Source organism: Amblyomma maculatum, chromosome 7 (assembly GCF_055883805.1).
Source record: "Amblyomma maculatum isolate TAMU_Amacu chromosome 7, ASM5588380v1, whole genome shotgun sequence".
Taxonomy (NCBI): domain Eukaryota; kingdom Metazoa; phylum Arthropoda; class Arachnida; order Ixodida; family Ixodidae; genus Amblyomma; species Amblyomma maculatum.
In genome coordinates, this window is record NC_139350.1 from 46,334,932 (window position 1) to 46,362,360 (window position 27,429).

At 44.0% G+C, this 27,429-nt stretch overlaps 2 long non-coding RNA genes across 2 annotated transcripts in view; both read right to left on the reverse strand.

The window, feature by feature from the left end:
• The window catches only part of LOC146183123 (uncharacterized), a 31,637-nt gene extending 13,395 nt beyond the window's left edge, over positions 1-18,242 (reverse strand). The window contains exon 1 of the long non-coding RNA XR_014708468.1: positions 18,141-18,242. This is a non-coding gene — a long non-coding RNA (uncharacterized LOC146183123). The remainder of the gene's footprint in view (positions 1-18,140) is intronic.
• A 2,765-nt stretch (positions 18,243-21,007) lies between these two features.
• LOC146183124 (uncharacterized) overlaps positions 21,008-27,429 on the reverse strand; it is a 42,397-nt gene continuing 35,975 nt past the window's right edge. The window contains exons 2-3 of the long non-coding RNA XR_014708469.1: positions 24,719-24,931; positions 21,008-21,152 (exon numbers count right to left, since the gene is read on the reverse strand). This is a non-coding gene — a long non-coding RNA (uncharacterized LOC146183124). The remainder of the gene's footprint in view (positions 21,153-24,718; positions 24,932-27,429) is intronic.

Here is a 27,429-nt window from a genome sequence, read left to right on the forward strand (position 1 = left end):
AAATAAGAAGCACAAACCATGGTGATAATTAGTATTTGCACCTGCATTCGCTCATTAAAGGTTTTTTGCTGCTAGCGCCATCTAGGTAAAAGCAGCGAAATTGCGAGTTCATTCAATTACCAGGAGAGGCGCACGTGACTACACTCCTTCAAAGTATTGAAGCCAGTCATCTCTCCGTGTTGTAGGTGGGTTGCAGAAACATAGAAGCCAGGTTCTCTGCAGTGCAAAAACCCCTTCACCATGGCGGCCATACCTGCTTTGGGGCAAAAATCAGGTGCAGTGCAGGAGATGTCTATTGTGGCAATAATGGGCACGTCCATTTCCTGCACCCCTCTTCTTGTCACAATTATGGGATTAAGAGCCCCTCCATTTGTGAGTGCCATTCATAACACCTCCCCTGCCCCTACCTCCTCCAGGTAGTCAATAGTGAAGGAATTCTGCTCAACAGGTTTGTGCATGACATCAGGCTGGACATAAAAGTATTCTGCGCTGAACCAAACTTCTGCCCCCAAAACAGGTTTGGCTGCCATGGTGAAGGGGTTTTTGCTCTGCTGACTTCTAGGTTTCTGCAACCCACCTATTACTACTTTTGTGCTGTGAAGCGTTTTGCTTGTTGCTATTTGCATTGCTGTTTGTGAGGTGAGTGTCACACTTTTCAAAAACTCATTGCCTGTCGAAACAACTTCTTTCGGCAGCAGATCCGGTTTCAAACATTCCATAGAGGAAGAATTTCGACAATTCTCTCACCTGATGCAGAGGCTACAATTCGTGATCTAGAGGAAAGCAGAGTGTCAGTGGAGTGAAAGGAATTAATGAATACCTGGAGGCACCACTCGATTGAGGACGTGGTGCAAAAAGCCCGAGACACCACTGGTTCTTAGCACAAGGAGACGCATCCACTCAAAGTGGAAACACAAACAGTTCATTAGGGAAGGACCGCGGAGTGAAAGTTTTTTTAAGTGACAAGACATGACATGCACGCTCCGTGCGTGCACACGTTTTGTGCGCATACACTGTGGTTTATGCGGGGGCTATTCGCGCGCATGAAGAACCTGCATATGGTCGCCACATCACCCTTGCACCCCTGCATTGTGTGCAAGCAGTGGACGCTCGCCTGCAGTGCTAAGCCCCTAACCTTCACGCCCAGTCGCTGAGGGGCTTTGCGCTGTTTTGTGCTTTTCTGAATATACTTCTGGTCGTGTACTCTTTCCCTCACGCATTCATATTTCGCTAGGCGCTACAGGCTCTGATAGCAAGTGATAGCAAGTGGTACGGCTAGCAAAAACCAAACAGAATGCGCAGAATCTTCCGGTAAATTTACATGTCTCGGGCGTGCTTTTCGGCTGGCGACAGAGGTGCAAATTTATCAAAATGAAGACATGCCTTGACAAATTGCAGGTTGCTTGGTCGAAGTTCTTCATCTGTGCACGCGGTTCGTAGCCAGTGGTATTTCTCGCAAAATCTAGACATTATGTGTTTGACAGCGAGTGCTACGGATGTCGCCAAGTTATGCTGCATGGTGTGCTGGCAAAATGCTCGCACGTGACATCACAATACGCCAGCTGGCGTACCACGTGTATGATCCACCGTTAGATGTTATGTGCGTCATGCGACTCTCAAATATTGGTCGAAAAAGGAATAGGACAGTGGACCACAAGAAATAGTTTCGGCCAGCGGTATTAAGCGGTTGTCTCTTTCACATCTTTGTTGGTGCGTGCTCTGTTCCCTAGAGCTTTCAGTGGCACATGTGTGTCTGTAGCTGTCCACTCGGAAAGCACCGTTTTGAATGTAGCTTCGCAGCCGCTACAAGAGACACAACTGCAAAACGGCCAATGTCGCATACGGAGTACAGGTGAAAAAAAAAACGAAGGAATTCAAGGCTGCTGAATTGAATGTCGAACGTTAGCTGAAATGAGAATAGACACTGCATAGGTTCAGTGCTTTTCAGTCTTATAAACTTCACAAATATGTGCTCATAGATAATCAAAAACCAAACGTCATCACCGATAACCACCGTAATGAAACATAACAGTCGTTGTACGTCTGTCTAATTGTATTTGGTCACTTACGAAGCTTTAATGGACATCTTCGCAAAGGTGGGACAGTTGACAGCACAACGCTGCATGGAGAGAAGTTTCGACTGCAGACAGCGTAACATAAACAAAGTGACGCTTAGAGGGCAGCTGGGAGCATTTCACTGCGACAAGAGAAAAGTGCTTGCCTACATGTAAACCGAATTACCGGATTTCTTCGGCGCACGCGCAGTGGCATTAGTGGGGCCAAGTAGGGCTAATGCACGTGTGCAGCCGCCACTCTCTACTTCTCTGTGTGTAAATAGTAAGCCTCGAAACCGTGGATTCATGTTTCAAGGCCTGGGGGTCTGTTTTTTTTTAGTAATAATAATAATAATAATAATAATAATAATAATAATAATAATAATTATTATTATTATTATTATTATTATTATTTTGCAATGCACTGTAAACACTTTCACGGACATTTAGTGCTAGTGGTGGTTTGACAGAATGAAGTGCGTGTCTGTATCGGGCGGTCGTGCAGAACAGAGCACTTATATCCATCGCGGCACACGCACATCGCAGCTTTATAGACTGCCACAATGAAAAAAATTCGAACGTATTTATTAGCACAATGACAGCCTCCCTTTACGAGTGCACATGGTCATCCCCGATTAGTCATCGCGGTGAAATTCCTAGCTTTTTGAGTGTTTCTTGCATCTCAATCCGGTTTTGTACCGATAAAAAAAGTAAATAAACATCGCGTTTGGTTTCGACATAGGACATCATTCTCTTCACACCTTCGAACACGTCAGTTGGCTTTAGTAGAGTAAGTAGAGGAGGCTCAGAATTTTTGCCTCCGAATGGCTGAGTGTCGACTGACACCACCGAAATGAAATATGCGACGATGTGTGGAGCGGAAATCGCATGACAGTCTGATTCGGCGCGCAGTTTTGACGTCGAGGTCACCAGCGGAATTTTTCTTTCTTTACTAAAAGCATTTCCTATAACAAACATGCAAAGCACTAAAAGGAAATAAAACCAAAGACTAATGCTAGTTGTAATCCTTACTGCTTAGCATCAAGGAGCCACGTGGTCTTACTCAATAAGATTCAGAAATATAAGCGTAGTAGCACAGCTAGCAATGCGAAAGCAATTCCAAGCAAACACGCAGAAGGCACGCAGCAAGCTCTACCAAGGCAGCAGTTGTTGCTTCCCTCAGGTGATAGGAGCTTGAGTCTCACACGAAGGCACATTCACGAACTGGGCTGAACCTGTTCAATCCGTTTCGAAAGGACTTTTGATAACAATACCACGTCAATTCGATGTAGACTGCTATATGTCGAGACCTTGCGGTGAAACCCACAGTTGACCGCGCCGAGTTATCGCTATAGCTTCATTCCCACGTGTAGCGAACATCACCAATTTTTGCTGTGCACAGATAACGAACGGTGACCACGCCTTGCAGACTACTTTTTTTTTAGTGATAGAAAGACAAATTTCCACTCCTTTGCAATGATAAAATCGGAAATAAATCGGAGATAATGGAACCATCATGTTCAAAAAACAAAATGACTTGAAACAGCATCGCCACAGAAGAAACTGCATAAATATTCGGAGCATCTGCCATTTTCTTGGTTTATAGAAATTGCTTCAAGGGTCCATCAACTTGCATCTTGAACGTTCACGAGCATACTTCAGCCGATTGATTGGAAGGTCATTCTAAGGAGTTCTTGTGTGGACAAAAAAGCAGGAGGATAAGGGTTAGGTGCAACAAGTGGCCCTGAACCAGCTCTGCCATTGTTCAACTCTAATCCTGCTGAATCGCTGCATGGCATACTGAAGCAACAAAACATTGGGGTGAGGTCAACGAATTGCCACTATGATTGATCTCATGAGAGAGGAAGATAGAAGGACAGGGACTGGTCATTTTGGGCAAGGGCTAAAAATATACAGGCACGAGGAACAGGCAAAGCGCTTTGTCCCATGTCTCTCGACCATCCCTGCCTCTTTTTTGCGCTTTGTCAAAATGAGCAAACTCCACCAACTAGCCCAAGAACAAGCATTATAGAGAGACAGTGTGCCTAAAGTTCCCAACCACTTTTTTTAAGCCTACAAAAGCTAGTAAATTCAGACTAGATTGACCAAAATTGACCACAATAATCTGGGCATGCACTGGAAAAATGTTTTGTCTAACATGAAAATAAACGCATTCTGATGCCTGTGCTGCTTAGCATTCGTCAAGTTTTTTCTCTCAGAGTGGCGGTTGAAGAAAGTATAAAGGCATACCACTTCCCCAAAGTACATCCAAAATTGTGTCATGTTGGGGGTAGAGGGGCGTGGGGTGAAGGTAACTCCTGGAATACATAAGCCCCGACTCCAAACACACATGCGTCATGCACTGCCACGCCAATGTCGTCGCACGCATCAGCCAAAGCTGGTCTGCGCATGCGCGCAGCGCCTGCGTGTATCGCGAGCGCTGATGCTGCGATCTGTCCCTGCCAGATATCTGGCGCATGCTACACGCGTCGGAAACTAGCGAGCGGTTGGGACCGCGCAGCTGTCCCCTACTCCGTTCTTCTCGTCCTGAAGTCCACTTAGCTCCCCCTGCTTCTTTTCTTCACAGAATGGTTTTCTTCATGGTTTTCAAATTTTCTCAGTCCTCGCGAGAGGGTGAGCGAGCCAGCACCAGGAACATGCAGGTGCATTCCCCTTTTGCGACACCTGCCGTGACGGCGGCGTTGACATCGCGGCGCATGGAAAGTGCTCTGGAGTACCCGCTTTATTTATGGCAGTTACGAGGGGTTTACCTACAGAAGGAATGCGAGGATTGGCAGCCATGTTTGCCAGTTCTTCAATTTTCCGTACTGTTTCCTCGGGCTGTTTTTCTTTTTTTTTTTCATCAATGATGAAACAAACCCTTCACACATTCGTGGGGACAATGTCTGCAAACAGTGTAGGTTCGCCAGTACTTGTCTAAATGGGGCGATCCCCCCCCCCCCCCCCCTTCTTCCCCCGTCTTCATTGGAACTGCAGATGAATCAACAAGGGTATCTTATTGTATGATCCCCAGACATGTAAAAAGACATGTAGCTTACCGTCAACGCTATATAGCGTCCTGTGTTTCAATGGAAATGCCTCCAACCCCCCCCCCCCCCCCCCCCCCCCAGGTAAGAAAGAAACCGGTCAGCGCGTTATTAAAAGGAAAGTACGCACACCCACATATATCAGCGCTTTATGTTACAACAGAACTTTTATTACAACAGAAAAATTACCGACGATTACGTTACTTCCTAAGGCGAAATTTGAGCGTATCTCATTGGCTTTTCAGCTTTTCGATAGATTGAGGCAAAGATTTCGAGCAAGACATGTATGTACAGTTACAGACAACTTTTTTATTTTATTTTTCACACGTATTTCTTCAAGAAACACTCCACTAAAAGTTGTTGACTGTCATGAAGGAAGCTTTGTGCATCAGGAGTTCACGGAAGAAAGCGTGTGGACGTGTAGCAGCGTTGCGCAGCGAAAACATAGCAGCGACTGAGTGATGCCGCTGACGCCGCTAGATAGTCAAGTCAACGTGGCTCTGCGTTTCAGCTTATGATGTATGCACCGTGATCCACTTACACCGGAGAACACCGTGGCCGCCACAACGGAAAAAGGTAAGGGGGGACACGCAGCAGCAAATGGTGGCAGGAGCGTGCGCTGCCCTGGCTGGGGAGCTGGTTACGAGGGACCATGCAGACGGCGACGCGAAACGCAGGAACGGGCGCCAAAGAACTGAGCTCTAAAAAAAAAAAAAAAAGAAAGCTGTTTAGCACGCCAAATGGCCACACGAGGGCAGCGCGAGGAAGTACATGTCCGGACAAATTCTTGGGGCAGAAAGTAACCGAAGAGAACGTCTTGCATTATTCTTTTGTTGCACATACGACAGAAACGAATCCTTCGACTCCAAAGAATGCCTCAGTGGCAGCCAGTTATGCATTTTACCGTGGTTAGCGCGAGTGATTGCCGTTCTATGCTTGTTATGAAAGAAATAAGTAAATAAATATATAGAAACTACACTGCATTCGAAATGCATCATAGACGTACCTCTAACCAATGAAGAGAACAGAGGAGCTTCAAAGGGGAAGGGTCGAGAAGGAGCGGTCTAACGCGCTTCCGAAACTAACCCGCTTCTACTGGCGACATTGCTCATAACTGCCTGCTACCCTCCCCTCACTACTTCATTTCCCCAAAAATTTAGCCTGAATGCATTCCGGTAGCTGCGTGGTGCTTACCCTCTTGGTAGGTATTTCACACCTATTTAGCAGTTGAAGCAGTTGAAGCAGTTGAAGCGGCCAGCAGCACTCTTTTCCTTCCTTTTGTTTGAATAACCATTGTCCACACCACCTATAATAGGCAGTTGTGCTCCCACTGTCGCCCTTGCCGATTCGAGGGGTGCATCAGAGCACAATTACCAATTACAGTGCGCATTTGAATGGGCCAGGGAGCCCCTGCCTTTCGCAGTGGTGCAAATTTCTTGTGAGTCAAAGTATAGTATACAAGGGCCACATAAATATATCTTCCATCATATCGCACCTTTCCATTTTTGGTATCCACTGAGCTATCGTGAACATATGTCGACGATGCATCATCAACTCGCTCAAGCTTCCACTCTATCCAGAACAATGAACAACAACAAAACGAGGTGGTACTTTTCATTTACGTTACGCACATTCGGTCATGGCCGAACCGAGCGGCGGCGGTCCGCGTCGCCGCTTAAGTTCGGCCGTGGTAAGGCAAGCTAGCACCCCGCAGTCCTGCTATCCGCTGTAGTCAAGCTAAGAACAGGTGAACGCTTCCCCCTGCACACGGCGGGAAGAAGAATGGGGCTTTGAAAACCCACCCTCCAACAAAAGAAAGCTTCTCTACAAAGCAAAGGTTGGGTCGCTCGGCCAACTGGGGACAACGCCGGTAGGCACTTACTCAGTCCTGAATCAGTGGCATAGCCTAGTGGCAGAATTTGAACTAATACCAAGATGGCCACCATGGGACACCCGCCTTATTGCTGATCCCAGAAGCTACGAATGCACGACATACTACTAGAAGTTCAGATAATTTGAGAGTTCAAAACAGTACATCAAAAGAAAAATGGGAAGTCAATGTTTGCAGTGTAACCTCTGATCCTTTGCTTACAAGTCAGACACACTGCCCTTACACCACTGAGGCATCTTGCTGCAAACGGACAGAATGAAAGGGATTAAAAACCAGTGTGTGAAAGGAAAATTTTCACACACATCCCTGTGCCTGGATTGTGCAATGAAGCAAACAAGTGGCGTGATTTAGGCCTCGGTTATTATATTTTATGCAATCGAACTGCAGGTGGCAAAGAGTAAGTTAGGCATCTTTCCACCATTCTGAACAAGTCATTGCTTCCAAGAAAAAAATTCAAAAAGTACACTTGTGAGAAATCAGGTCTTGTTTATGAATTATTTTCTTTGCGACTAAAAACCACACCTTGTGCACTTGTGCATAGGCACTTGTGCAATAATCAAGCTCCCAAACATTAATTCCTACACATCAAGAGGAAGCACAGAGAAACTTAGGCCAAATATTGAAGTCTGAAATTGAAATAAATTAAAAATAAATTCCATTCCTAATTTTGCTCAATGTTTTACAAACAATGCTCAAGACGTAGGCAAGAAGCATTATGAAAAGACAATATTGTATTATTTTGTTCCTAACAAGTTATGAGAGCTCGAACTTGTCACTTCTCCAGCATTCGCAAAAGCACCTCAACTGTGGTCGTGAAGCACCTGCTACTGCGCCCCTTGCTTTAAATTGTCTTTATTGCAATGATAAATATTTTTCATCAGTGGACGTTGTAATCAATTTTTATAGGCAGCGCCAATCAGTGACTTAAGCGCGATGAAGTGGTGCTGCTGTCGCCAAATGAAAGCAACAGCGGAGGGAACAGGCCATAATAATTCATGAAGAGAAAACAGTTTTCTTGTGTTATTGTGTACTTGTCTTGCAGTCCTTTCTTAATAAATCCGTGAACATCACAATATAATAAACAATTTAAAAGGCAATGTATTTTTAAAACGTCTACTATGCATTCGGAGTGACAGTGTGCGCCATATCAAACGTTCCTTACCATACTTTACAGTATATTGTTCTCTTTTCATAATCAACCAACAGAGACAGCTTTTGATCGCTTTATGGGCAGTAGATTTAAGGTCATAACTGCTACTAAGACCAAATAAACTGACAGATGAGATAGCCGCACTCAGGATGGAGCAAGCGGAGATGAGAAAACGTATTTGTAATATGAATCTCAGGGATATGAAGCAGAAAAAACGAGCAGCAGTTGTGGACATCCTGGAAAAGAAATTCAACTTTCTCCAGACGAAGCTTACAGAAATGGAGGATAACAGTAGGTGCTCAAACTTAGTTATTTTAGCATTAAGGAAGATGAAGATGAGGACACCACTGCATTAAAAGACAAAGTTATCACTGATCTTTTTTCTACTACACTTAATGTAAATTGCACTTCAGTTACGCTGAAATGTTATCAAAGCTCTTCGCCCATATTTTCCAAGCGTCCATTTCTTCGGCCAACCTTCATGATGACTGGCGAACGGGTCATATAGTTCCTGTGTTCAAAAAAGGCAACTCCACCCTCCTCCAGAATTATCGCCCCATTTCATTGCTATCATCTTGCTGTGTAATGTTAGAACACATCATTGCCAATTACGTTACTGAATTTATAGATAACAAACGTTTTCCAACTCCACTTCAGCATGACTAAGAAAAGTTACTCAACTCTAACTCAATTACTTCAGTTGTGCACAACTACGCAGAAGTCCTCGATACATCGGGCCAAATGCATGCAATTGTTTTAGATTTTACCAATGCTATTGGCCTCGTTTCACATACCAAACTAATTTGCAAACTCAAATCTGGAGGTCTACCTTCTTTCTTACACAAATGGATTACTGCATACCTCACTAACAGAGCCCAGTTGGTGTTGGTGGTCACTCTTCACGCTCCCTCCCGGTAACATCTGGATCCCTCAAGAAAGCATCAGTGGCCCTTTTTTATTTCTTATTTACATAAATGATATTGTTAATGTTACCACTGATAAAGTTCAAATTAGGCTTTTCACGGATGACGGCGTTTTATTCACAAAACTTAAAACTTCGGAGGACCAAGTAGTGCTTAACTCTAACCTCAACAGCATTAACGATTTGTGTCACAGACACGATATGAAACTAAGCGCTGAAAAAAAGAGTTTACATGAGAATAACTAATAAAAAGTACAGTTTATCGTATCAGTACCGCCTATCATCAAGGTGCCTATCAGAAGTCGCACAGTACAAATACCTTGGTGTAAAAATAACGTATACCTTAAGTTGCAATGCTCACATTTCCAACATTTGTGCATCACCCTTCCGTAAACTGTTTTCTTAAATGTAAATTAAAACGTGCTCCTTCCGCAACCAAGGTCATTAATCATCCGACCGAAATTACAGCATGCCTGTACAGTGTGGGATCCTTTCACTAAAACTAATATCCATGCATTAGAAATGATTCAGCAGAAAGCAGTTCGTTTTATTTTTTCTAAATTCTGCACTACCGATTTCCTTACAACTTTAATGAATATTAACGGCATATGAACACTTGACACTCGGAAAAAGCTTTTGCGATTAAAATTTCTTTTTGCTGAAAAATAAGTTATCAATGAGCTCGGACCCTTAAGCCGCGTTCAGACTACATGCGTAATGCACGTATCGTTCGTAAGGAGCGTAAGCGCAAAAAACGTAACGTGTCTGTTCAGACTGCTGTCGTATTGAGCGTAAAATGCGCAACGTACGCAGCCAGCGTGGGCGTAAATGTCGGAGGACCCGCGACTTTTACAACTAGCACAGATACGTCTGTTACGCGCGACCAATGTGCACAGCTGTTTCGGTTTTCCCTTTTCGGTCACGGGGCTTCCGGTCCTCCCAAATTTCGCGCGCAAACCACTAGTAGTCGACATCATCCAACGCTCCTACTCTGCTGCAGTGTCTCGGCTCGCCGGTGTTATTGGTGTTGTGTCGGTGATAGCGTCTGTGTCGGTGATTGTGTCTGTCCGCAGCTTGATCATGTGCAGTGCGGAATCTTCGCTGTGGAATTATCAGCCTCCCATAAAAAAATTTCGGCAGAGGCCGGCTCTCTACTTCGAGTAGCTGAAATCGCACAGAGAGAAGTGCAAAACGATGCCTGGCTGCAAATTGCCAGTGCGCTGAGTCAAAGTAGTAAGTGGTTTATCAATCCGTTTTTTTCATGCGCGAACAAGCTCTCAACAAGCAAATGTTTCCTCTAGTTTAGAAAAGTGAGGTTATGGAGGCGGGGGATGCCAGCTTCATCCCCGTGCATTCTCGCAGCCCATCGGCTCCGTTGACAAGTCAGGAAACAGTTGGCCTGCAGCGAAAGGCCGATGCGGGGCGACGTTGCGGTCGGGCCGCAGAACGGAGCTGGTGCGAACTCGTCGAAGCTTGAAAGAAGCTCACCGTGAAAGAGAAAAAGAAAACGGCATTTTCTGAGGGGGGACGAGGTTCTGCGGACGTTTCCGTGTCTGCCGCGCGCCCCGGCTCAATGTTTGGAGTCAGTAGTACGGCCTTTGAGTCACCACCCCGCCCGTCTCCAAGATCGCTCCGGAGCACTGGTGAAATCGCAAGCAGGGATGCAGGCGGACCGTACGCCTGGTTTGGTGCGAGAGAGTGCGATCATGGGACACCGAGCAGGAGGGCGCGATAGGTGGACAATGAGAACGGGAGCGTGAAGAAATTTGCGAAGGAGTGAGCGGTGCGTCAGCACGGTGAGCGGACGTTTGAAAACTGTGTGCGAAAGTGCGTGTGTGAAACGAAGTGTATTTATAATCGAGTTGTTAATAGTTAATATACCCATTGTTCTTTTTCGTATTTTATTTGTGTGTCCAGTCTTTTCTTTCACATCTCATTTTGAGCTTGAAGAGCCCAGACCTCCGCTATCAGCCGCTTGCTAACCGGTGCCATGTTGAGAGCGCTGATTGGCCGGTCGTAAAGAACGCATCTTACCGAACGGCCCAGTGCGAACATGCGCGGTCGCAAGCTACGTAAACGGGAGTTCCAGCCACTATGCGCACTGCGATTAATACGATACGACGGATGCGCATGTAGTCTGAACGCGGCTTTAGATAAAACCACTAGTGACGCAATCAATGAGACGTCACACCCAGTCCTTAACACCTTATTTTGCCAGAGCCAAAATGTTTAAATATTCTTATTTTCCACGTACAATAACAGAATAGAACCAGCTTCCTTTGAGTGCACTGTTAACCACTGAGAGCACTGCCAGTTATTTATAAATACTTTTCAATGTTGTATATGCTCAGTTCTGGCGATAAACTGTGTTCAATTTGCTTATTTTTTGTGTCTGTGTTCGAATCATGCCATCGCTGTCCTTGGTTTATCTTTTAAGTTGTATGCTGAATGTTACCTTGTTTTGTATTGCATTCTATTGCCCCTCCTGCCTGGGCCTACCAAGGCTGGCAGTATAGAATAAATAAACAAATAAGATGTATCCAAGGTGAAAATACTTTAAATTATCATGAGAAATGTGTGTATTGATATAGCTGTGTATTACTTCAAATTGGAATAGTGTCTTCTGTATTCATACATGCTGCTTTCTACTCTAAATTTGGTCACAAATACAGCTGCACAAACCAGACAGCCTGGACAACCTGAGTCGAATACAGTTCCCAACCGGCGTCATAGGCTAGCCGCACATTGCAGCAGACCAAGTTAACACTGCCGGCTAATTCCGGTGACTGCCTGCTCCACCTGCAGGCCTTTTGCATAATGACTGGTGCACATTGCCACTCTCCAGAACAAAGCATTTTATAAGCTGATCTTTCACGATTACATATAGGACCTAAAACGTGCCTCATGTAAAAGAACACTTATCTGACCCATGACGTCGCACATGTTCACCTCGCATTATGCAAAACTCACGAGTGCCAAAACAAAAACCTCCTTCTTTAAGGTCATGTCACATGTCTGAGCAACAAGGCTGCCAAAGCATTTCAATACAAATATCAATTGCACAAAGTGTGGCCAAACAGCTCCGCATCCATAAAGTTCTGTTCTCTGCAAGAAGGAATGGGAAAAACTGCAATGGCATTTGCGGATTAGTAAAACACCAGTCATCCCTTAGCAACCAGGGAGCAGGCAGCACGAACATGATACAATCGGCCGCTGAAATGGTATCTTTTCAGAGAGGCTGAAGAGTGTGCAAATGGTCCTTGAGCTTAGGGACAAACTTCATCAATCACTTGACCAGAAAAAAGGTGAGTGTGAAGACTGGCAACTGGTTGCATGAATACATTCATGCACATGAAGGTATGTTCGCAACGTATCAAGATGCCGATTCATCTTGGACCCCCAATGGAAATAAAATAATTTTGAAATCGTTTCGCGCTTCCGTTTAGGTTTCTGCAGTTCCAATCATCTTTATGCACCTCAGCTCACATTTATCTTCAATTACGTTCTTAATTTTACGGGAGAAAAATTGAAACCCTGGAAATGCTCAAGGGATAAAAGCTGCTACAGATTGATTGACAGGTGCTCGAAGCTCTGAAATTGGAAGTCAGCGACAGAACGCATATGGACTGGTTTAAAGAAGCCCAAAAAAAGCCCAACACAGGTGCGACCACTCTTCCACAACATCTAATGACGCCGGTCTCCGCAGCATCATCAAAGAAGAGCTGGCAATAATCACCCAACCTATGGCATCTGACCCTCCGGCACCCCGCCCAGTACCGACTTACGCACACGTCGCAGCATCCCCTCCTCCTTTGATTTCCCCGCCTCGACCGGCACCGACCTACAATCACGTCAATGCAATAGCGATGGCTCAGCCTGCGCCACCCTATTACGCACCTTGGCGCCCCTCCCGACCAGTTTGCTATTACTGTGGCATTAGAGGACATATATCCCGCTTCTGTCGTCGCCGCCTCCAGGACCAGCGCCGTGGTTACGATACCTTCGAAAGTGACATGCCTTCAATGTCTCGTGGAAGCCATGCATCCCGACGCCGGTCCCTATCACCATACCGCCGCTCAGTTTCCCCTCTACGACCCGCAACAACTCTCCCTGTCCGCCATCCGGAAAACTAAGCGTTGCAGTGTCCGGAGGTCAAACTGCACTCTGCGAACTTGCCAAAAGTCCTCCAGATCACCCGTATAATTTGATTTCTGTTTTCGCTGAAGGATTACCGGTCGAAGCATTGATTGATACAGGAGCTGCAATTTCTGTCATTCACGCTGATGTGTGCTACCGTTTGCGAAAAGTGACGACACCATATGATGGGCCTGAACTCCGTGGAGCCAATGACGTCCCTTTGCGCCCTTTAGCAAAGTGCACCGTACAAGTAGTTATTGACGGCGTCCGCCATCATGTGCAGTTTGCTGTGCTCTCTCCATGTGCGCATTTGATGATTTTTGGATGGGATTTTTTGTCAACCACTTCGGCGTTAATTTCTTGTGGCGACTATGTTATCCATATGACAGACAGCGATTTTTCATCTGAAGTTTCTGAACGATATCATCCCCTCGCTGCCATCGCTGATACTGTTTTGCCTCCTCAGTGTGAAAAACTGCTTACCGTTGTTTCTGACAACATCACTGACGGGGACGTACTCATCGCACCATTTTATCATCATCTTGCAAGCGGTATCACCTTCCCGTCTAGTCTTGTGAGGTTTTCCAACTGCTCAGCGACAGTAGTGGCCACTAACACTTCACGTGAATCCCTCGTGCTCCCAGAAGGAACTTCTCTCCCCTGTATGGTGGATGTTCAACCTTTGTCCTTGATGGTGCTCACCGCCCCTTTACCTCAACATCATGTTTCGCCAGACGTCTCTCTTTCTGTTCTCACAAAGACTATTAATCCTAACCTCATGCCGAACCAACGCCAAGAACTGCTGACATTGCTTCGACACCACCAAGCCATTTTTGATGCCACTTCCCCACCACTGGGACGGTCTAGTGTTGCGCACCATCGCATCATTACTGAAGGTAACTCTATCGTTCGCCGACGGCCTTATCAGGTTTCCCTCTCTGAACGAAAAGTAATTTAATAAAATGTAAATGACATGCTCCATCGCAATATTATTCGTCCCTCGACAAGCCCATGGTCCTCCTCAGTAGTGTTAGTTAAAAAAAAAGGACAGCTCGGTACGCTTTTGTGTTCATTACCGCGCACTCAACAAAATTACCCGCAAAGATGTATACCCAATGCCAAGAATTGATGACGCCCTTGACTCTCTCCAAGGCGCCGAATATTTCTCGACTTTGGACCTCCGCTCAGGTTATTGGCAAATACCTATGCACGAGAACGATAAAGAAAAACCGCTTTCGCAATTCCCGATGGCCTTTACGAATTTAATGTTATGCCTTTCGGACTTTGTAACGCACCAGCGACATTTGAAGGAATGATCGATACTGTGCTTCGTGGCCTAAATTGGAGAACCTGTTTATGTTACTTGGATGACACTGTCATCTTTTCGTCAACTTTTAATGACCATCTCACGCGCCTGAATGAGGTCCTCATGTGCCTCGCTTCAGCGGGCCTTCAGCTCAACACCAAGAAGTGCCACTCTGCACAGAAGGAAATTAAAATATTGGGACATCTAGTCAGCCATGACGGCATTCGTCCAGACACTGAAAAAATCATCGCGGTCTTGAACTTTGCTCGTTCACAACGGATTACAGAATTGCGCAGTTTTCTCGGCCTGGCGTCTTATTTCCGGCGTTTTATAAGGCATTTTGCAACTATTGCTGCACCACTTCATGAGCTGCTTAAGGCACGCAGCCCTTTCGTGTGGACTGAACAGTGCGAAGCCGCTTTTAATAACCTGAAGCACGCCCTCACATCAGACCCTGTTCTTGGTCACTTCAGTGCTAGCGCTCCAACCATCCTGCACACTGATGCCAGTGGTCTCGGTCTTGGCGCTGTACTTCTGCAGCGCGATGCAACTTCGCGTGAGAAAGTGATTGCCTTCGCCAGTCGGACTATGACTCCAGCTGAGAAAAACTACACCATTACCGAGCAGGAGTGCCTTGCCGCCGTCTGGACTGTCCAAAAGTTTCGCCCTTACCTATACGGTCGGCACTTCATAGTTGTGACTGATCACCATGCTCTTTGCTGGTTGTCTTCGCTCAAAAATTTGACAGGCCGACTTGGCCGTTGGATTCTATGCCTGCAAGAATACAATTTCAACGTCACTTATAAATCGGACCGCCAACACCAAGACGCCGACGCTCTTTCTCGCTGTCCACTTTCGGAATCGGCTTGCTGTTTTTATTCCCAATGCATTTCCACCTATGACCACAGCCGACCATCTCTTTCCCCGACGTATATCACAACAGTTTCATTTGACGACTCTGAGAACAAACACGCTCTCCGCTCTCCGCTCACAGCAATTAGCCGATGTCTACTGCCGTCCCATCACCGACCGCCTTATTGGCGCTTCGGACGCACCCAATGCTCGGCTTCGCCGACAACTTCGCAATTTTAAGCTCGAAGACGGCATCCTACTCCGCTTCGTGTACTGCCCTGATGGAACTCGCTGGATCCCAGTCGTGCCGCGTGTGCTTCGCCCACGTATACTGGCGGCTCTCCACGATGACGCTACTGCAGGTCACCTTGGTGTTGACAAAACCTACGACCGCGTGAAAAAACGATTCTTTTGGCCAGGCCTATCTTCCAGCATTGCCAAATACGTCGCATCCTGCCCTCTGTGCCAACGTCGCAAACGGCCGACGTCTTCGCCCGCTGGCCTTCTACAACCTGTTCCCTGTCCCGCCACGCCATTCGATGTAGTCGGCATAGACTTATATGGCCCCCTACATCTCTCCGATGGGGGTAACCATTGGATTATAACAGCTGTCAACCACCTTACACGCTACACTGAGACAGCACCTGTACTGACTGGTTCCGCTCAAGAAGTAGCAAATTTCTTTTTGCGATCAATTGTATTGCGTCATGGCGCTCCTCGGGTGCTCCTAAGTGACTGCGGGACGGCCTTCTTATCGACAGTCGTTGCCGAAGTCTTTTACGCGTCATCCACCCTTCATAAGACAACCTCAAGCAACCATCCCCAGACTAATGGGCTCGTGATCGGATTAAAATGCTAGACAAGGCTTCGCTGTCCTTGCCGTCACGACCTCGTCGTCTCGACCTAGCCTTCTTTTACAATACTTAAATTATCAACAGATTTCAGGTGTACAACTACAGATCCAAAGCAGGGGTGATAGATTCAATTACAAGAATAACAAGCGGGAAGAATAATCACAAGTTGAGTTGAACCTCTACCATCGAAAGAGAGCAAAGTCTCCATTTACGAAGAATTTTTAATCCATATCCTGGCCCATTTATGATGCCAGTTCATTGATAGGAAAATTCAACCACAAAAATGTCTCCATTCCATTATTGAAGCTGTTTTATGGATATGCTTTGCTTTCATGCAGTTTCCTTTTGGACGTCAAAGTTCTGTGTATGCGCAGCGCATAAAGAGAAATAACATTTTGCTTATCTACTCAGGGCTTGAGTTCTGTCTCGAATAGTATTTCGCAAATTTATTTCAGCTGCGGGCGGAGTAGCAGCTGCTTCACAAACTTCATTGAGCTGCTATTGCCAACATTGGAGAAGTGACATGTTTAGGCTCTCGTAGCTTGATAGGAATCAAAAATGCAACATGCTTTTTCATACTATTTCTTGCCTGCGTCTTGACCATTTATTTATTTATTTATTGTTAGCCTCAGAATAAGAACATTACAGAGGGGAGTGGGTGGAGTACACGAATTCGTACTCCATTATTTGCACTACCATTATTTGTAGAATCTTGAGCAAAATTAGGAAAGAACTCATACAATCAAAAATTCAATATTGGGACTAAAATGTATTTTTACGCTTCCCCTTGATGTATAGTAGGTTAAGTTAATGAGCTTCCTTATTGCACAAGTGCCTATTAGTTCGGAAAGTATGAAGAATGTGTGCCTTCTAGTCGTGGAGAAAATAGTTCATAAACATGGTCTAATTTCACTTAACTCAGCTTTTTGAATTTTTTTCCATCTAACCTATAACTTCCTCAGAATGGTGGAAAAATGGCTAACTTACTCCTTGCGACCTGTAGTTTGACTGACAAAATGTATTACCGTGGTTTAAATGACTCCATTTGTAATTATCATTGCAAAATCTGAACAGAGCGATGTGTGAAAAGTCTGCCTGTAGCATGATAACATTCATTTTCTTTTTTCTCCCTAAATAGTAACGTTAGAAAAAAATAACTGCGCCCTTGGCATACTCAGCACTTCATGCATAATATATCTAAAACAAAATAAATTCAAAACATAAAATCATTAGGCAGTTTGATCTCTCTCGGAATCACCCAGCATAAACATTACTGGCAGCACCAACATTAAATCCTCCAATCTACATGATGCTTGCAGTGGCAATCAATACGGAAAAGGAATGGCTTTTACAGAGTTTTCCTAGAATTCACTTATCAGCAATTTCATGACCAAAACCATTGAAGTTGACTGCAATAGAATACTGTGATCTACTTGCATCACTACGATAAACTCTACCCTTGTGAACTTCCCATCTACAAGGATGATCTCAGCTTTGCACGTGATGGCTCTTTGGTTCTTTACACTTTGTGACTTGGCAGAAAGTGCATTTAAGCTTCAACACACATTAATTCTCAGAAATGCACACATTTCTTGCATGCTTCGTATCTGCTGTCTCATTTTAGAATATCTAACATACCTCAACACCACAGCTCCCTATGGCTGCTTATAGAGAGCAAAAAGGCCAAATGTGCTCAATAATGTGCTCCTAAGGACCACGACAGGATCCTCAGTGAAGTCTAGCCTAAAAATGCAAATGCAGCTCAATTTCTTGCATCGGACAAAGAAAATATTTAGTGCAGCATATCGAATGATTCATCATGAACTTCACGCTTCTGTGCTCTGTAAGCAGCATGTCAAGAAAAGCAGCAAGCACCCAAAGAAGGAACTGCAAAACTATTAGGAACAACACACAAGGTGTTGCTCACCATGATGAATGTGTCGAGAAGCAGCTCCTAGGCTGTCACCAGTGCTTTCCGGATGAACATCGTGGCATTGAAGCAGCATAGGAAATTCCTGCACCACACCCTGGAAAAGAAAGCACAATATATGCAAAACAAAACAGAAGACATACTGTACTGCAAGTATTTGAAAGACCAAACTGTTGGTCAAGATAACAAAAAATCATCAACAATAAAGTTATTTTCATAAATGTAAACAAAATGGAAACGACTGAACATTTGATTCTGCCACACTGCACTCATTTCATGGCTCCCACCACCATAACTATAACCTTTATGAAAACCAGTGAAATTCTGGAACATTGCTGGCTGAAACTTAGCTGGTCACAAAAGGAATAGGTGCCAATACATAAGCAAATTAGTGTGCATAAGATACCACTTAGTTACAATACAGTGCTGCAGATGACTACCATAAAACCTTTGTTACATTTCTGGCTCATTTCCCAGTTCACAGGTTAAAATCACGGGCAATATTAAAACTCATATTTACAAGGTATTTCTTCCAGTTATTGCTTTCTAGATAATTTCAAAATTTCAACACATGCTTGTCATACTACATGTTTAGTGACCAAACAGACATGTACAAATACAAGAGCTGCCCACACTCTGAGCATTCAGCGTACGGGTCTGAAATGCAGCTGCAAGCTCCCACTGCGATAGCTTCTTTGCAGTGTAATGGCATAATGGGAAAAAGCACTGAAAGAAACTGTCATAATGTAAAAGCTGGCTATCAGGGCAAGGTGAGAGAAGGAGGAGAAATACAGCTGGTTTTCATTGCGCAAGCAATACTACTCCCACACCTTTCCTCCCATTCATCTATGAATCTACGAAAACACGGGGTCAGGTTCGATCTCGACAGCGGTTTTTAGCATTAGTCACTTCAAACAGCGTTTGCAGCTATCACGCTTTCCAATGATTTTGTTGCGGTAGACTATGCCCACTCCAAACGTGATGTGGTAAAACGAACCTGGTCTTGTGCAATCAAGTCATCATGGGCACTCTACCAAGTTTTCTCCCAGCCACTGCAGGAGCTATCAAAAGTACAGTCAGAAGGTAAACACGACCTGACGTTATCGCTGTGTATCATCTTTTCGCGCTACTAATAAATTAGATGTGGATGCGACGGCCGAAACAAAGGAAAGCGCCACACTGAGTAATTGTTTTCTTTTAAATTTTCGACAGCAAAGATGGAGGGTGGGTTCATTGTGCCAGTGGGCCTATTACACGGCAAAAATGTTATTTTTCGCAATTGGAAGCGGCGTCTCTAGCCTATTTCTGATATCTAATTATAAATATATGAAACTATATCACGATCCCCTTAGAGTGCAATATATATCCAGGTTTGACGGTATATGGGTAAGGAAAAAAATTCTTTGACAAGATGCATTCGTAAAGGTGCACATAAAGGCAGTATGAATCAAGTCATGACTGTGAGACTATTTACTCAAAACAGATGACTAAAGACAAAGTTGATGCATTGCCAGTATACTAATGCATTTATGGCACACATACCAGTTAGAGAGAAATGGGGCGGAAACGATACTGATGCACTATGTTCGTTTTTTTGGGCGCCACCTATCTGCTCTATCATCCGCTAGCACACCAATATGCGGTAGTTATTCAGACGAAAAAAATGACTCAGCTAGGGCACATTCTGACCAAATGCCTGGTAATCTTTGCTTCTAATCTTTTGTCCACATTGGCTGTGTTCATGCATACTGTACAGTGTATCCAATCCAAAAATGGCCGAGAGAAAACAGCTGGCTAGATTTCTTTTTGGATGTCACAGTCAGGAATGCTTGCAGTTGTTTCTTTTCATGGCAAACTCAGCATGGTTAGAGTAGCACTTAGTGCTTTCCAGGTTGGGACCCAACACCTTTCTCTGGCATGAGGTCTCCTGGATTTGGCTGCACTTTCTTGCCTGCAATGCCATCCTCAATTTCACATCATGTAGGCCTTTTGAGCCACAAGTTCTTTGCATGCCCAGCGAACTTGGTTCACATCGTGCACGAAGTGTCTAGCCGACGGCACCAGACGACAAGTGTGTTGATGAGAATGACATGGAGTGGGGAGTGGTCCCCGTCCTTGAAGATAGCAGATTTCATACAATCGAAGAAGGAGAATGACTGCTATACGAAACAGACTGTGAGTGCACCAACACTGTTTTTGATGGGTTGGTAGCAGGTTTTTTGCCCACGAAGGCATGAGTAGCATGAAAGGCACACTACCCATAATACAATAGTAGCTTGCCGAGCCTCTTCACTTTCATTGTTTTGTAGACAGCATCTGCATAAGTGTCATCTTTAGAGATGAATCTGACAGCAGCGAGGGGGAGGTAGCAGCGGCATCGGCAAGTAACAGTCTCCAGGCGACACTGTCGGACTTGGGATACCCCGGTGCAAGCGCTGATGTCCAGCTTCTGCCAGTGAGCGAGAGAGAAATCTGGGTCAAGGGGAGACTGTACTTGATATCAAATTACAAACACCTCAGTGAGCGTTTAAAAAAAAGGAGGCTTTATGTGAGTCGTGCACTTTGACTACTAGTTGATAAATAAGCAGCACAGTATTTTGCGAGGAGTGCAAGAGGCGGAAATAGCCACCTCATATACAGTAAACTAGCCAGGCCATAAAGTTGTTTTATTTAAGAGTTAATTCTTTTTTTGGCATTTCATCTGTTTTACACAAAGATGATATGGGCCAAGCTGGCCAAAAATATTTTACGACCACTTTGGTGGCACCTTGACTTCGCTCTAGGTGGAGAACAAGCGGACACAAGCTCCAAAGTGCACCATTAGCATCGCCTACAGATGCCCAAGAATAAAGCACTTGCCTTGGCCTCCACTGAAGCCTGCATTGCTTTACGGCAAGGTCAAGAAGGACTGCAATGCAGTGCACAGCCAGGAATACAGCTTGCTCCTCTGGGTGGCAGCAAGCAGGCACAGGCACTCATCCCAGGGACATCCATTGCTAGGCACAGATGCTGCAGTGGAAGAAAATAATAGGTACCGTTTCAGTTTGATAACACTTCCTGCATTCCACACAATGCCTCTTACATACCTCAGATCGAAGGCAGCCAATGAAGAGAGAGCTAATGCATTTTTAAATACAGAAACAGAGGAACTAATGTTGACTGTTTCTGAGCTCAACTAAGTGCCCTTTTTTTTTCTAATCAATTGCACAAATACAGCAATTTAAGTCATAGCTTTCTCTCCATCTCATGCAACAATTATTGCGCATCAAGAATTAACAAAAAAAAAATAAATCCTAGGAAGCTAACTTTAAGTGCAAACACCTTTTCTATACTTTGAAAAAAAGAATGGCATGTCGAGGATCTGAGTGCAAAATTACATCCCACCCTTGGAGGCTTCACCTAATCGTTGTCATGACAAACTTACACAGCGCCTCCAGCCATATATGCCATGGAGGGCTTCCATAATTCAGAGGCACAAAAAACATGAAAATCCAAGCTCACACAATCCATGTTTGTATGCTGCAATGTCCTCCTCATTATTCCAAACTAACAACATATTACAAAAATTGTTTTATCTGCTTCTTCTGTAGTTAAATTGCAGTTTTTATTAGTTGCATTTAGCTAAGTACCTACTTCCAAAGGTTCCCCTCTCCGAGAGAACAAATTTACACATTAGAAGGCATTTATTTCCTGATGTTTATACTCCACACATATTCAAGAATGACAGCATTCTCAAACCTTAAATTATTAGATATGCAAAAGGTCCAGTAATAAAAATAAAACGCGCACTTAAACACTCATTATTTGAGAAAGCTTTTTATCTGAAGAGCTTTTTTTCAGCACAATATTCAAAAGGTTATGAAAAAACAACGAAATCTCAGCTATTGCTCTCTTACTTTCAAAGTGCATTTCCCACTTATTCTTTGAAAACAGCTAACTAGGGACACATTGGAAATTGAGAATACCAAACTAGAAACTTAATCTTGAAAAAATGCAATAAGCTTGAGCCAAGAAAGTCCTCAATTGTAGTGCCTCTCATTTTGATTGCAGCTTCACATGTATCCTTATCAGTCCTATTCTCACTTTTTCAGAAATAAGTCATCATATAACCCAAGCTACCCAACCCACAAAGGGGGGGTATATTTTATGAAATATGTCCCTGCTACCAAAGAAACATATCTGCAGAAATCTGACCACCTGAATTATAGTAATTTTACAAATACAGATTTCTTGGGCATTCTTGCATTGCACATCTGTGAATGGGAAATCTCACCAAAGAGCTAGATTTCGACACATCATGAAGTATGCAATAATGAGTGCCTTATAAACTACATCCAGAGCTACTGTATTTTTGGGTGTATAAAGCACACCTTCTTTACAGGCTTTACAGGTTTTGCTAATGCATGCCATAAAGCAGTCAGTCTTCAATGCATTGCCTCCTTTGCGCCACACCCGGTCAAAAAAAGATACATGACATTTGTCACGATTTTCGTGTAATATGAAATTTGAACTGCAGTAAAATCATGACATTTGTCGTGACAAGGCTGCTGCTCTTCAGGAGTGCCAGTGGTCTATCAACAACCTCACTCAAAAATTAGTTGCTGGGGAACCAAACTTTGCAAGTTGTCTTTTATTGCATCAGCTGCTTCATTTCCAGCTGTCCTGACAGGTGGCACATTTCTGCAGGGAAGCAGTCAGCAACACAGACTCAGACTCTGGCATGCAAGCATGAAGACAGCTGCTGTTTCTTCAACAATGCTCTTCCAAACCTGCTCCCACGCAGGAAGCTTAAAGGGCAGTAAAATTGGGGCACAATAAGGGCATTCTAGACTAGTAAGCTGTACAGAGCTCAGAAATGACATCTGAAAAATTCAGGTGTTCTTTCAAAAGATACCTTAGAGTATCCAATACTAAAGTTTCTAAATGCAGCAGTGTGTATAAAAAAAGATGTCCCACCATAAGTGCTCCATTTGAAACATGGCTAATACAATGCAGCATGCTTTTGATGCTTAAATGACTGTACATATAATGAATCTTGCAAAAAAAAATACATATTTAACATGATTTCTTTTAGGTGCCATCGAACATTATGATTCTATTATGATTCTGTGCTCTTCTCATGTTAGTGCATTCATTCTTGTTTTACAAAAGTTATGTCTAAGCATTTTGCACGGTTCTGTGTCCCAAAGTGGCTCAGGCTATCAGAGACGCCATAGTAAAGCGCTCCACATAATTGCGACCACACTGAGTTCTTTACTTGGCCTGACATTGCACAGCCCACAGGAGCCTTTTATGTTGCTCCCATTAAAATGTGGCCTCGCAGCCAGGATTGTTCCTGGGTCTGCCCAGGGATAGTCAAGGACCCGAGTTATTCATCCACTGCGGCAGGGTGTAGAATGCAGTGTTAAATATTTGTGGTAATCACATTTCTATATTTTAAAAGGCCTACAAGAAGTGTGCAAAAATGTGTGCTAAGTTTGTCTAAAGTCATAAAGTGCTTGACTTTATAAATTGACAATAATAGACTGAATAAACTATGATGAGCATTAATAATGTGAGGTTTTCACTCATCTCACCATTCAGTTCATTACCAAAATTGGCAATAACAGTCACTGCAGACAGCAGTCCACCTCTTCAAACCACCAACACAGTCGTGCCTTGTTAATGGACGACTTGTATTATTGACAATATTACTGAAAACCAATCCTTTTTCACGTGTTTCTGCCTCGTTAACATGAAAGCTCGCTGTTCGGACAAAGGACAAGGAAAAATGCATAGACACTATTGGGGCCCATGTAGTTTTGTCGCGTCAATATGGACAAAAATGAGAGCCAATTATCTGTTTCATTCTGCTATTTGATTTTCGCACTTTGAGTGCATACGACTTGAATGAAATTGGGCAGTGCAAATCACTAAGTAACGTCCCTTTTCTTTCCTGGTTTCATGTTTACAGAGCAAATTTGCCTCGATAGCCGATGCACACTGCCATTTTCCACTTTGCATGAAGAGCTGGGAAGAAAATCTTATCTGCAGCTTGTGCAGAGCAGAAAGACAAGTTAAGCAGCTTACAGCCAAATGGGTCCTGGATCATGTAGCAGCAGTTCGTGGAATGTGAGCAGCTGTAGTAGAAACTCTTATTCACAGGATGTCATAAGGCATATCTACACCGCTAGATGCGTTAAGTGCAACTACAGTTTATTTCAAGCTTAAAGGTGTCTGGGATATTAGGCTCGTAGTTTCCCAAGTTATGAATAGCTTCAACTTAAGCGCCCAACGCTGTCAACAAAAGCAGACCATAATTATAACATGTTTTTATAAATACTTTTCTTTGCATATTATGGACAACTCGTCTTATGGACAGCTTTGATCGGAAAGAAGTACGGCTTTATTTCTTCACAACAACATTTTTAAAAAGTACTTCTGGATTCCTCCTTTCAAGTAACCTGGCAATGACATGTTTATACATATTTGCCAAACTATAATTTCAAGCAACGATCTACTGGAAAATGTTGTAGGCAACTGTCTCTTAGCAACACCCATAAACAAGACAGTCTGTTTTAAAAAAGTCAACCTACCTTAACAACTTTTGACACACAATTGACAGTTCTGTATCCGAGATTGCAGCTTTGGCAACAGATGCTCGTCAATCCTCGACATCTTGCACGCAAATGTTGATGTCGCCATAATCTTTTCCTTTGATAACCTGTGTGTGGCTGGAGCCAACGTTACAGGCATGCCACGGAAACTAGGCCAGAAACTCGCTCTTTAGCAGCGCTCTGTAGGTAGAACTGGAAAAACAATTTTCCCTGTTAAGATCATTTCTCAATGCCTTTGCTCAAACGAAGCTTAAATTCTGTGGTGAAAGGCAAATATAGCATGATATACAGTTGAGGAAGAATGGTTATAGATAACACAGTGTCCGAGCACTCAGCGGAAAAGGTTCCAACAACTCGAACAATGTACAATGAAATATCAATTCAAAAACCATTCCATAGATGAAACTCCATATTAACTTTTGTAGAACCCTTTACCCTTAACACCATCTTACTCAATGCAAAGCAAGATTTAGTGAAACAAATCCCAGCAGAGTAGAAATTCAGTTCAGTGAATACTACAGGGAAGCATTAATATATTATGTACAATTCTGAGGACAAGAATAGCTGCACATTTGTTAACACTGAATTCTTACCAACAAGCATTGAAATTTCATAGCTGTAGAAGTAGCAAAGCCTCACAGCCCCACACTTTCGCTTCTTTAACATGTGCCAGTAATGCATAAAAGTGTTACCAAAGATATAATTTGGAACAACCATAATGCATTTTTTGTGAACAAATTATGAATCAGAGTTCAGTTAATTTTGTCGACTGCGGAACAAGTGCATCAAATTGAGGAAAACATCCGATTCACGCCATGTCCAGACCTGAAGGCCACTTGCTGTTGTTGATTGTTGTTGATTGGTTCACAGGAAGGGAAAGGCGCAGTATCTGTCACACTTGCTCTGTGGACACCTGAACCGTGCCGTAAGGGACATGAGGAAGGTGGGAGTGAAAGTGGATAGAGAGAAAGTGGAGCCGTAGTGGAGGGCTACGGATTAATTTCGACCACCTGGGGATCTTTAACGTGCGCTGACATCGCACAGCACACGGACGCCACTTCGTCCACTTGCCTCCCCCAGATTCATTTTTTTTTTTTTTTGCGGGGGGGGGGGGGGGGGGGCATGTCATGGGTACATAACTTTACCCATCTTTTTGAAGTTCAGTGCTATTGACCAGTATTACCATACCCCCTGTGTTAAATGGAGCCCTTGGAAATCACCTCCTTTGGCACAAGCAAGGATGCTTGAGGCATGCCAGTCCTCACACCAACACACGATGAGATAGGATGTCCACAACAGGACGCTGCATCACAAGTAGCCACCATTCATGCAAATCGCCACTGGCTTGCCACTGTGACTTTCAGAACTTGAGCTTAGAGCTAAGACTGGCAGAAAAGCTTTGAGCATCAACCAATGCAAACATGTTTTTCAGCTCCGCTACAGCAGCCTTCATTTAATGCTGTTTCCAGAAGCTACGAATGCACGACATACTACTAGAAGTTCAGATTACTTGAGAGTTGAAAACAGCATGTCAAAAGAAAAATGGGCAGTCAATGTTTGCAGTGTAACCTCTGATCCTTTGCTTGCAAGTCAGACACACTGCCCCTACACCACTGAGGCATCTTGCTGCAAACGGACAAAATGAAAGGGATTAAAAGCCAGTAAGTTAAGCCCAAACAGGGCACACCAAGACATCCCCCCCTAAGCAACTACAGACTCATTTTAACACTACAGTATCATACTCCTAAGGTGAACTTATCTGGATACAGAACTCCAAGGAACACGATGTCATTGAAAAACCAAAACGTACAAAAATTTTCCCTTTAAAAAACATTAGCCCTGCATTTGAAATCAAGGTTTCACAGAATAAAAAGCTTCAGTGCACTTGATATCCAACATAAGGGTATGAAATGGCAACATCAACTGTTTAACTGCCACCTTTAACTGTACTTGTCTGAGTTTGTACCAAAATCGCCGAAAGATCGCACTCGTCCGCACCAACGAGTGCGACCAGTTATTCGAGTCATGATATTTAATTACACTGGTTGCAGTTTTTAATCGTAGATAGCAGTAGCTGTCTTTAAAAAAAAAAAAAGGAAGATGCATTTTGTATGTTTCTTAGATGTTTTAAGCCTGACAAAATTCATTTCGTAATCGCTGTTGCCAGGCTTATAAAACCACAGTCGTAATGACTTTCTTATACTGGCTGTTGTACACATGAGGAGTCCTTGTAGCCGCATTGTTTCAAGAAAAAGAAGTGCTTCTAGGAGCAGGTCTGACAGAAGCATTGCTAATAATAATAAAAATAATTGGTTCACAGGAAGTGAAAAGCGCAGTATCTGTCACACTTCCTTCGTGGACACCTCAACCGCGCCGCAAGGGAAGGGATAAAGGTGGGCGTGAAAGTGGAAAAAGAGAAAGGGGAGCCGAAGTGGAGGGCTACGGAGTAAGTTCGACTACCTGGAGATCTTTAACATGCGCTGACATCGCAAAGCACACGGACCCCACTTCATTTCGCCTCCATCGAAACGCAGCCGCCAAAGTCGGGTTCAAACGTTGGAACTCCGGACAGTAGTCGGGCATCTTACCACTGCACCACCCCAACGGGGCAGAAGCATTGCTAAGGATTTTGATTTTGTTTCTGACAGTGAATATCTGTTTTTAGCTGGCTACTACTTCAGATGATGATC